Source organism: Sebastes fasciatus, chromosome 10, assembly GCF_043250625.1.
Source record: "Sebastes fasciatus isolate fSebFas1 chromosome 10, fSebFas1.pri, whole genome shotgun sequence".
Taxonomy (NCBI): Eukaryota; Metazoa; Chordata; class Actinopteri; order Perciformes; family Sebastidae; genus Sebastes; species Sebastes fasciatus.
The window spans coordinates 26,787,531-26,799,334 of record NC_133804.1 but is presented as its reverse complement, the minus strand read 5'-3'; the positions used below and the strand labels follow the sequence as shown (position 1 = coordinate 26,799,334).

Sequence of the window (11,804 nt, the reverse complement as noted above, 5' to 3'; positions counted from 1 at the left end):
CAGCGGGTCGAGCCAGTCTCTCCGTTTCCTTCCCTCTTCTTTTGGGTTTTTACCTCGGAGGGCGCCTTCACCCCCGAACACTCGCGTCAGACACTGAGGAACACATAAGACCCGGGCTATTTAATGCTCCCGTTAAGCCACGATGACAAGTTTCTTTACGAGGGGCAGGGAGTTTTTATCTGCCGTGTCGCTCCTCTGTGACATGACGCTTATAAATATTGTTGTCAAGACGACAGGTGACGTTGAGTTTGACATTTACTCAAACAAACCAGACAGTTTTGCATCAACCTGCACATTTTTTTGCAAAACAGCTCAGTGCAGCAGGATGTTGATGTTGAAGTTTTCCAAAATAAATGTCTCGGTGTCAGGTTAAAAAAATAGACCTGCTACTAAATGGCCTCTGTCGGTGACACACAGGTAGTATAGACAGTTTGGACAGGTGAAGGAAGCGTCTTCTTTACAGAAAATAGGAGGATATCCTGACTCAATTGGGCTGCGATGGTCAGGTTGAGGGGTTTTTGGGGCTTTGTTGAGGCCAGTGGAGGGGGTGTCTTGAAGGATTGAGTGGCTCGCGGGGTCTATTGAGCACTTGATCCTGTTGACAGATATACTGCTCCCTTTGTGACCACATGGCTGTGATGGAAATGGCAGGTGCAGTATGGGTAGCCAATGAAAAAAAAAAAAAAATCCTTTCTAGAGTTGTGTTTCAGTGGTTGTAAAAACACAGCTGTTTTCAGCTTTCTGAACCGGTTGCACGCTCGGTTTCCAATTCTTTCCAGCTCCTTGTTGCCTTGTTGGCGTAGTTACTAAACTCGCAAACACCGTCTTATGGTCTTAGCTCTTTATAAGAGCTGGAGTTGGAAAAAATGTACAGATCAGTATTAACGATCAACACTGTTGGGTGAAAGCTCTTAGCAACTGGCTCAAAACTGCCTCAGAGTAACTGATAGTAATGGGAAACTGCGCGGCTATTTAACACACACACATATTAACGCATGATGAGAGAGAACGATTCAGTCTGAGATGAGCTGAAAGACAACAGGTATTTTATTAAAATATGCTAATTATAATACAGAAACAAATAACAAAACAACTTTAAAACATGGAAAGTGTCTAGAGTATAATAGTGTGACTATTTTAGTTTGGCATTAATATATTAAACTGATCATACCAATTACATATTTTATTGATGCTTGTCAGCCTCTTACTAAGTATCATGTTAATGTAAACCCTAAACCTTTTACACTGAATTAACATTCTAGACATATAAGTGACAACTGTTACCCACAGGTAATAAGTGCACTAGCAAAATAAAAATATTACAATTTTGATCAAATCAACATAACAAATCAAAGTGGAAGCCTTGGGAAATATGATGTAATTTAGGCCACTTTTAGTAGAATGACTGCATAAAAGAAGAAAAGAATACAAGTAGAAAAAGTTTAATAGAAAAAAATGTGTTCCATAGTCAGTTATTTTATTTTAATTTTACTAAATTATTATTTATTTTTTATAAATTATTATTTAATTTACCATTAAAGTATCTATTTCTTACAAAATTATTAAATGTCTGAGAAAAAAACCTAAGATAACTTTTTATACTATTTTTTCTTTGCAGATATATGGATGTAACTGACAAACATAAAATTAATTTATTGTTTTCCTTACTAATTTTGCATTGTGGAGGTGAGAATATTTAACTTATTGCAGTTTAATGGGTATGACATTTGTATATTATCTTATTAATATTATTATTACAAATATTATTAAAATGATAATAATTGAATATATAATAATCAGTACTATACTACATTATAATTATATAGTAATAATGATTATATTATCATATTATAATAATTATCATAGAAGCAGAAGCAGTATTAGTAGCGGTAGTCATATTCAGACATTATACAGTGTATTATCAAAGGTAATAAAACTACAATTCACCATTCCTCTAGTCGGACCGACATTGCCAACTAATGTAGTAATTATAAAATAAACTAAAATGTAATTTGTGAAGTGAAAGATTGAAGAAAAAATTTAGTTTGCCAGAAGTTGGTTTGGTGTGTGTGTGTGTTAGTAAGTTAAAATGTGTTAACTGTTTCCTTCTCTTTTAAAATCCTACTAAAACCCTATAGCATAATCTTTAAAACATATATTTTAATCACTGTGTGCATGATACATCTTTCTATAGCAGGTTCCTGGTTTTCATTGGACATCTTTGTGCCTGACATGGTCCGGTCAGCTCAGTGTGGGAGTGTGTTCAGTGGGAGCAGCAAAGCTTTTAGCTCTCTATGAAGTTGTCTAATGAGTGGCGCCGAGTGTCACAACTCCTCCACAAATTACTTCTCTCCGCTGCCAGTCTTCACTCCCCCCACTGTTGTGCCCCCATTTACTTCTTGTCAACACCTTCAGGCACTGCCATCTATTTGGACAAGCCATCACACTGCACTTTTCACTTTGTAGCTGCCAAATAGGCTAATTAATAAATGGAAACTTGATTTTTGGACAAAATAAAGAAGCTGAAACTTGAAGAAAAAAATATTATTTTGAGACAGAACTGAATTGTCCTGCCAAAACTTGTGATTAAAAAAATAAAAGCCTCCAAAAATGTGATTTTTATTGATAGATAAAATCCTATTAAGAGTGTCTGAGAACATACTCCATAATATTTGAACTGTATTGAACAGGCTCTCGTCTTAGAAGATTTATGTCGCAGTAGAATAAGCTTAAAATCCCCAATGACCAACACAACAGCACCGCCACACCAAGGAGGACTTGAGTAATAGAGGTATTGATATCTGCCAATGAAAAATAAAAGCATGGATTCAGCACCGTGACACATAGATTGACGTCTGATCGACAAAACCTGAGCTGGTAGCCCTGATCCACGCCGCCAGAGTGTCACTTTTCACTTTCCCACCATGAAGCAGTGGTACCTGCTCATCGCTCTGGGGTTTAACTGATGAATGACATCGCAGTGTGCTGCGCCTCACTGCGGGGCCATTTGTGGAGAGATAAGAGAGACTTCCTGGATTAAGGAGGTAGTTGAGGTACATCTCCAGAGAGCCTGTTTGTTTGGGTAAGACAGCTCCTTCATTACTGCAAAACTGTGGGAGGCTGGGAAGCCAACCTGTCTCGGAGATAGCACGGGACCGCTGCCAAAATGTACTTAACCAGACTGAAAATGCAACCCACTTACCCTTGATGTCTCTAATATATTATCATGAATAGTGCATCAAGCATAACGCACGATTTGAGACATTAATATTAAGCAGATGCAGACACACTGACTTTAAAATATCACGTATCCCACCTCACATGGTGTGAAACTGCACACTCTTGATGTTCGGATTCAGTTATAAGTAGTTTTGCTTTGTGGGTGGCCCAGCATGACCTGACTGGTGAGCCTCGGCATTAAAATGAATGAGTTCCTGATGCCAGTGTCACTTTGAAAAACACAAGCTGACCATCGTGTTCTTATCCGAGCATGCAGGATTACACTCGGAGCGGTCACGTCCAGAGAAATCAGAAAAGGAGAAAATATAAAACAAGACATGGAGGCCAGCACATTGCTGTGTTTGAACAGCACATCTTCGCCAACTGGGGTATTTTAGCCAAAATTAGTCATTTATTTGGTCACTTATTTTTATCTTCTTCCACACGTCATATCAGCCTCTCTCTTCATGTGTCTCCATCTCTACTCTCGAATAGAGTCTAAATGCCAAAAACAACTACATCCCCCCCCCAGAGCCCTGCAAAGTAACTTCTTTAAATAAGTATACTTTGTCAGTTCAAACTGTTCAAAACCCAAATTCAGTATCCACTGAAATAAAAAAAGGGGGAAAGCAGCAAATCTGAACCATTCAGAGGCTGAAACTATAGTGCATATTTGTCTTTTCTGCTCTATAAATGACAATTACACAATCAATTATCACAATTTTACAAAATAAAATTGATGTTGCTCGAATAATCTTCTATTTCTGGCTACTGATGAACTCCACTGGACCAATTTGTGGTCATTCATTCATTCATTCATTCATTTCCCAAGCTAAAACGTTCCCTGATCTTGAAATCCAAACATTTTACTTCAAAACTGCTGTCACAAAGAAAAATAAAAGCAACTGGTAAAAACAAGACAGTTATAATAGTTGTAATTATGCATGATGTTACTTAATAATGATAATGATGATGACAATAATAATAAATACTACCAATTTGCAACAGCAAATATGCAAATATGTGTAAAATAATTTTGTATTTAATCCACGTGATCGTGAACCAGAAAGTATAAAGAGCAACAAACACTGCGTAGGGAGGAGGTCGGGGTGGATGGGTGGGACAATAAACCACTAAACTTTCACCCTGTGTGAAACCAGAAGTCAACGTTGATTTATTTGTCACGTACCTTCTGTAAATTACGCCACTTCCGGAGTTATTCTAACCCAAACCACGATCTTTTCCTAAACCTAACCAAGTAGCCTTCCTGTTTTGTTTCCTGTTAAGTCTGACGTTTATTTTGAAAAGACTATATGCAGGTAAAAGGCGAAAAATTGACAGGTGTTGCTGGACATTTCATAGGAAAACGCACAAAAAATGAGGAATAACTTTTCGTGAGATATCATACTGGTATCGTATGAGGATACGTTGCAAAACACATAAGCAGTACATAAACATAATTTCTATGCCCGATGGAGCAACTTAATGAGCACATTTTAATGTCTAAATCAACAGGTGAATATCTACTTCACATCTGAGTCTAATAAGAAAGAGTTGCATACACATGCAGAGCGGTGTGTTCAGTGCCGGTGTGCTGTAGTGCTGCGTGGGGCCTCTTGTTGCCCCAGTGGCGGTGAAGGGGGAATTAGATGTAGTGTTGTCTGAGTCCCTGTTAATCCTCAACTGATTAGAGGAATTCTCATCAGGGCTCCTTCAGAGAGAGCGAGAGAGAAAGAGTGAGGAAGAGAAAGAGAGAAAAAAGGAGAATGGGAGAAACAACTAGAAAGCAGAGTTGGGGAGAAACCCCCCCCTCGCCTTGCTAGTTTCCTCCCGTCAGTCACCCCCCCGCCAAGGACCACAGGCCTCCATCTCCTCCGGCCAATAAGATCTCAGGCCCTCGGGTCACCTGGCTCACCACACTAATCCTGAATCTGCCTTGTAGATTAACACTTTCCCACTCGCAGCCACTCTAGCCCAAGCCCCGGCAAATCCCGAGGTAAATGTCGGAGCTTCCGGTAAGTGGGTGAGCACGGCGTTGTGCAGTGGATTAAGGAGAATAGGATAATATTTACAAGCCCATCGCCAGTAGTGATAAGGCTGAGGATAAACAGTAATGGTCCGTCTTTAGCCTTTTTTTTTTTTCCTTCTCTCCCTCGTCAAAGCAAATGGTTAAATCTCTGAATCCCTGAATCCCTGAATCCCTGCGTATAGTCTCTGACATTGATGTGCTAAATTAGTTCATGTCACTCAGCTCGCCTGCTTAAATGGATAAACAATTATTCAGGAATTGGAATATTCTAATGAGAATCCTACTGATAAAATGAGGCGAGAATGATGTGATATTTCGAACAGCACAATAAAGAATAGTCCTATTAGACATTTGGAGCACACAGTTTGGTTTCAGACGGTTTGGGGATCAACTTCATGAAACAATTAGATGGAAATTTGTGATCTTAAAAACAGAAAAAGTCATCTTAAATAGACATAATTTCTCACATAATATCCATCAAGGAAGTGTCACACCTGTGAAATATATATATTGTATGTCTTTATAAATAACAGGATTTAAACTGTAACTCCCTGATTTCCGGGTGGTTTCGGCAACAGTGGGACATTTAAGATTTGCCAACAAATATTTTTTTTATCCTGAAAATCTTGCCACAACATTAACACATCACTTTTATTTTTGCAACAATATCTTGGTCAAAAGGGCTGTGACTAAATAGGCTATAAATTGACTAGTTATTGCAAACATTGTACTTTAATGAAGCCATGCTGTCATCTTTGTTTTTTCTGATAACTGTATTTTAAGCATATTGCTTAAGCTAAACAAGCATACCTGCAATAATATACATTTTTATTTAATATTGGACAAGAATGATGAGGTGGTTCATGCTGTTAAAGCTTCATGATCATGTCAGGATGAAAGAAAAATAAATAATTATTTATATCATTATTTATTTTCAGAGTCTGTGTCTGTATGACTACACTATACGAATATTACAACATCTTTTCTGAGCTCTACGTCATACATGTACAGATGTACACATCATGGCTGTACATCTATTTTTTTTCCTACAGTTTCACGAAAAGCATGACTATGAGTGAATATTTGTTGTCGTAGTATCCTGGTCCATTTTTGCTGAACCCACCCTAAAAACAATATAGGTAAAACCCCGTCCGTACAATATGGCTGATACCTCAGACAACGTCCATGTCTTTACCTCTCATATCATCAGTATCATCAAAGCAGATGATGGACTAGTTTCCTCTCTACTGTAGATGGCACTGTTAACCTTGACTTGCTCTTGGTTGGGACTTCAGCGTTGAGGAAGTAGAGAGGGATAGAAACAGTCTGCTCCTTATTACCGCTACGAGCCCCGGGGAGAAATTAATTAAAGCTGGGAATAATAATAATAATAATAATAATAACACAGATTATCTTTGTCATCACAGTTATGCTAACAACAGTAATGGAGTTTTTGAAGGGAGCCAGCGGTCAAAATAAATACCCTCCAGCTTTTTATCTTACAGTAAACTCTATAGATGTAAGGCTGGTTCTTGTTCTCCTGCTGTGTTTTTCAGAGCGTGTTGGTGGAGGAGGGTGGTGGGTGAGTGGAGGGAGTTTTAGACGGGAGGGGGGAGGTTCGGGGTTAGGGCCGGAGTGAAAGGCAAGTGTGTTATTGTAACAGAGCTTATGAGGGAGTCAAGAGGAGGGCAGTGTGCCGATCGCACGCTAGGCTACATGATTCACAGAAGAGGCCTGAACACGAACCCTCTGGACGCCCCCCCCCACTCCCCTGCTTCTGAAATCCCAACCGTCAGCTTGCATTATGGGAATAATACCAAAGTGATGGCGAATCACCTCACGTCACCTCTCGTGTGGGCGACTCCATCCATCTGGGGTTAATTGGCACCCTAACCTGTGGACAACGTCAAAACAGACAGAAATTACCTCAATTTAGAGTGTTGTTCTGCACTCTGAGGGTAGACAAAACATCACTGAATTTCACGTGTGAGAGATTAACAATAAGAAACAGCCGAGAAAAAAGGCATTTTCTCACCTTGTAGTGGCATTTTTAAACAGTTGCTCCTCACAATACGGTGGAAAAACCTGCAGATTACAAGGCTTTATTCAGGCTGAGATAAGACTTTAATATTAATGCCTTATGAAACCCTTTCATGACCCCTTTGACAATTTCAAAAATGCATGATGGTCAATTATAAATCAAGCTTTTAATTCCTGAATATCTAACCTTAGGGGGAATGTGAGATTTCACATGGCAGCAATCACTCCTGGAAGTTGTTCGTGTCTGCAAATGTCACTGAATGCATGCAATATTATTTAATCACGTCAGTATATTAGACCTGCAGCAGCCACCTCGCCCTGTTACATGATCTGAACTGATGAACCCGTATTGAGACAAAGGGAACCCAGCCCCGTCTCGTGACCGGCGCTCGAACCTCTTTTCATGTTGCCTGTAAAAAAAGGGGGACGGCTGACCTCATGCGCTGCCGGGATATTACTTTACATGTTCGTCAGGCCGCGCCCTCGCTGTCGGCTCGTGAATGATTCGAGCCTGTCGAGCACGTCACTGCATCGCTTCCTGTGCACCGTGCACGCCACAATAGCTGGTCACCAAAGCCTAATGGAAGACAGGTGTTGAGAGAGAGAGAGAGAGAGAGAGAGAGGCCGAGTAAATTAAAGATGACTAAAAAAGAAGACTTTTAAAGCTTTATCCAAAATCAGAATAATCCGTTAAGGGTCGGGAGATTGAAATGATATTGGTTTCTCCCGCTCATCAATAGTTAATTCAATCAAATTGTAATGCAAGCTGGCAAATTTGCCCAAGTTATGAATTCCTGATAATTGTGAAAGATAAATGTTCTTTGTCCTCTTTACTTCTCCACAATCCAATTAGGATTGGATGCGGAGAAAATCAGATGACTGTATGCTCTGGAGCAAGATGAAGTTAGCTTAGCTGCTCATTAGCCATTTCCTTGAGCCCTCTTGTAATATTGTCTTACCAGAGTTAGCTTTGGTCTGAATCACTAATCAAGTGCACACATCCGGTGTTTGATGAAATTTTTACCTATTCCCAAAGCATTTCCTCTTCCCGCAAAAATTCATTAGTTTCAGCTGGAAGAGGAAAACGGGGGAGTCGTGCACATATTGAGTTGAGTTACTTTGTCTCTTTTCTTTTTCTCTCCTGCTCATTCCTTCAATCTGATAACATCCTCTCTTCTTTTTTTTCCCCCTGAAAGTTTCTTGTCCTCTTTGTTGTCCCCCCATTATTGTCTATCTCTGTTTCTTCCCAGAGAAATCTCAGATCTCTGAAGCTCTCTGGTGAAAACAAATCACTGTGTTGACTGTTCTGTGGACGCCCTCTCTGTTTTGACTGGAAGTGGACTCCCATGTGGGAATAAGGTGGGAAGAACATTATAGGCAGACATCCACTGCAAAAAATATCCACTTTATCAAGTTGGCGATAGGATAATATTTACGACAATGCGTCATCTATTGTGCATTATTTTCCTTTTTTTAAAGACCGTTTGGACATATTTATGGAAATCTAAAATTCAAGGTTTGAGAGGACATTTCCCATGGCAACAGTTGACTGACATTTGGGGGCCGCCGTTGCTAGGAGACACATTGTCAATTTCCGTGGTGCGCTAACTGACTGGAGCACGTCTTAGCCCTGCATACATCCTACGAATGTTGATACAAGACGTTTCTTTCCACAAGCCTGCATAGCATTGGTTAAGATATCTATGACTTTACAACATTGGACATTTGAGAGGACCCGTCGTGCTGTTAAATTTGTATTCCACTCAGACAGTAGAAGCTAGCCTAGCTTTCTAACTTCAGCACTGATTCCCACTTGACGTAACCTTTTGCTTAGTTTAAAACCTGATCAGTAATAGGCAGCGCTCTCCTAGTGCTGTGTTTGTCCCACATTTTGCAATCAAGGAGGTCTTGCTGTTACCTCAGCACTCTGTGCGTTACTCATGCAATCCGGTAACACGCCGAAGCGTGTAATAAATCTGCCTGTCCATCAGAGGATAGCGTTAGTGTCCTGTTTTTGCCTTGCTGAGGTGTGAATATTACACTTGTGAATGAAGGTGCAGTACCAGCAGGGGGTCACAAACAAAACACCAGCCTCAAACACTGGTTTCCTAGTTGAAAGTCCTGTGTTTATTGGACCCATACACCATAAGCAGTCTTTCTCACTCTTTATTCTACGTCACTAGCTCTGAGTGTAACATATTCACGCGGATGCATTTACATTGCATTCAGTTCAGACTACATGACACACCAAAAGCAAGAAAGGCGTTCTTATCGCACGCTTTTGCCTTGCATTATCGTGTCATTCATACGCTTTTTCGTGCGACCGGGCTGACAGGAATGGAGTATCGTAGGGAGCACGATTTTAGTTTTCTCCAATGTAAATCTATTTGGATTAATTTTAGATGTTTTTATGAGGCATGTGGGACGCCACTATGAGCAAAAATCAAAGTCATTTTCATTTTACAAGAAATGCGGTTAAGCAAGATCTCTATCTGTTTCGTGGAAATTCCTGAAACGATTAAAGAGAGGAAACATTGACATTTCTAAAAAAAAATGTGCATGATTGAAGGAAGAAATGCATGACATTCTCTCTTCAATACAAAACTAAAAGAGTGGGTCAGGTGGACATTTCTTGCAGTGTAGAAACCAGAGAGCGGCCTGGTATGTACATAGCAATTACATCCCGGCACCCTGTGCAGAGTACATAGCTGAAAACACACCGAGAAAGGGTCACTGCCCAGGGGATCGAGGTTTGCCCATTAAAACATCATCAGACAATGCAGTTTATTTAAAGAGACATATGACTCTCCACTGCTTCTGTTTACCCGCCCTCCACTGGAGAGCAAAGATAATACCGTTTTGGAAATCAAAGAGAAAATGGAAACTGTAATTTCCAGTAAGTGAAGTCACCACGGGTCAAAAGTTGCGTGTACGGACGAAGCTGATTTATTTATTTACAGTGTGGATCGAGAGAGGATGAGCTCCTGGGGGTTTAGTCTCCTTCAAAAAAAATGCTTTATGTCTATCCTGGAAACTATTTTGGTTTCTGGAGTTTATTGCTCCCGATTTTAAAAACGTGGACGGGTTGAATTGCAGGATAGTTGCTTTACTGTAGTAAATATTTCCCTTTGGAATGAGAACTGTCACTTCATATGCTGTCAGACCCATCTATGTCCCTCACCTTCACCCAGATAAATCAATCAACATGGACACCCCCATGGCGCCCCTGGAGGGTCCGTCACCCTGCTGCATGCCCACCCTATCTGGAATATTCAGCTCAGATAGAAGATTTGCTCCCTCTAATTTGTCCTGTCAGTGAATCAGGAGCCTCCCTTCCTTCACTGCTCCGTGTCACCCTTTCTTATAACATGCCGACCGGCCTGATGCGTGCAGATAGTGTCTTTGTTCTTGAGGAGCGCCGGCTGTTTTCGTTGGCGACCATTTGTGTGTGTGTGTGTTGAATGAATAGCAGGTCTTCTGCAGGGCAATGCCACAGCGTACAGTGAGAGAACTGAGAGAAAAGAGAAAAAAAGAAATGCTTTCTGAGTGGATCAATTAAATGCATCTTTCTTAGATTTAGGCAGCGCTCCAGTTTCCACTCCTGACTTCTCATTTACACGAAGAGCTCATTCAACACGAAACAATGTTGAATGGAACACAGCTGTTTCCTGTTGTGTAATAGGGCTGGGCGATATGGCCAACATCTTCTATCACGATGTATAATTCATTTCATATCTCGATATATATCAGGATATGGCATGTTTTCTGGTATTTCAATGAATTTCAAAATTAATCTTTTTAAGTGAAGTTTTAAATGAAATTATAGAGAAAAAAATAATTAAATATAGGCCTAGCCTATATCATGATAGAAACAATACATAACAAATATAGATATTTTTATATAGTTGTGACGATATAAATCGCCATATTGCCCAGCCCTATTGGTTAATTAAACATAAAGTCTTTCATTGATATCATAGATAATAAAATCTACAATAAAATCCACAATGAATATACATTAAATGCATATACTATATCTATATACAACATATTTCTATACTTCCATCTCAGTTCTTTAACAAAAAAGCAGTTGCAATCTAGCTCTCTAATGCACTTTTAGCTATTTGTATGGGAGAGTTGCACACCCAGTAATGGATGATGTTTTACTTTTGCTTCTTTTGAGTATGATTGCACTTATTTTAAGTCACCTTGGCAACCCTGTAAAATATAGTTCCCATGCAAATAACCAAAATACGTTTTGAGGGGTCTTGGTTTTAACAGTTTTAAAGATGTGATTAACTTTGTAAATGGAAACAAAACAAAACAAAAATCCCACAAAACTACTTAATTAGGTTTAGGCAACAAAAAGACTGGGTTAGGCTTAGAAAAAAAATATGATTTGGCTTAAAATTACTTAAAACAAAACAAAAATGCAAGAAATGACTAATTCAGAATGGAATTTAGATGTATGGGAATATAATTTTAGGACACAGGGCTGACTTTGGACAAAACAGTC

At 39.6% G+C, this 11,804-nt stretch overlaps 1 long non-coding RNA gene across 1 annotated transcript; it reads right to left on the bottom strand.

The window, feature by feature from the left end:
* Window positions 1-6,148: 6,148 nt before the first annotated feature.
* Window positions 6,149-7,859, bottom strand: LOC141774855 (uncharacterized). The gene is made up of 3 exons (XR_012595482.1): window positions 7,476-7,859; window positions 7,284-7,333; window positions 6,149-7,142 (listed from the first exon to the last, which is right to left on the bottom strand). It is a non-coding gene; the product is annotated as an uncharacterized LOC141774855 (long non-coding RNA).
* Window positions 7,860-11,804: the final 3,945 nt, after the last annotated feature.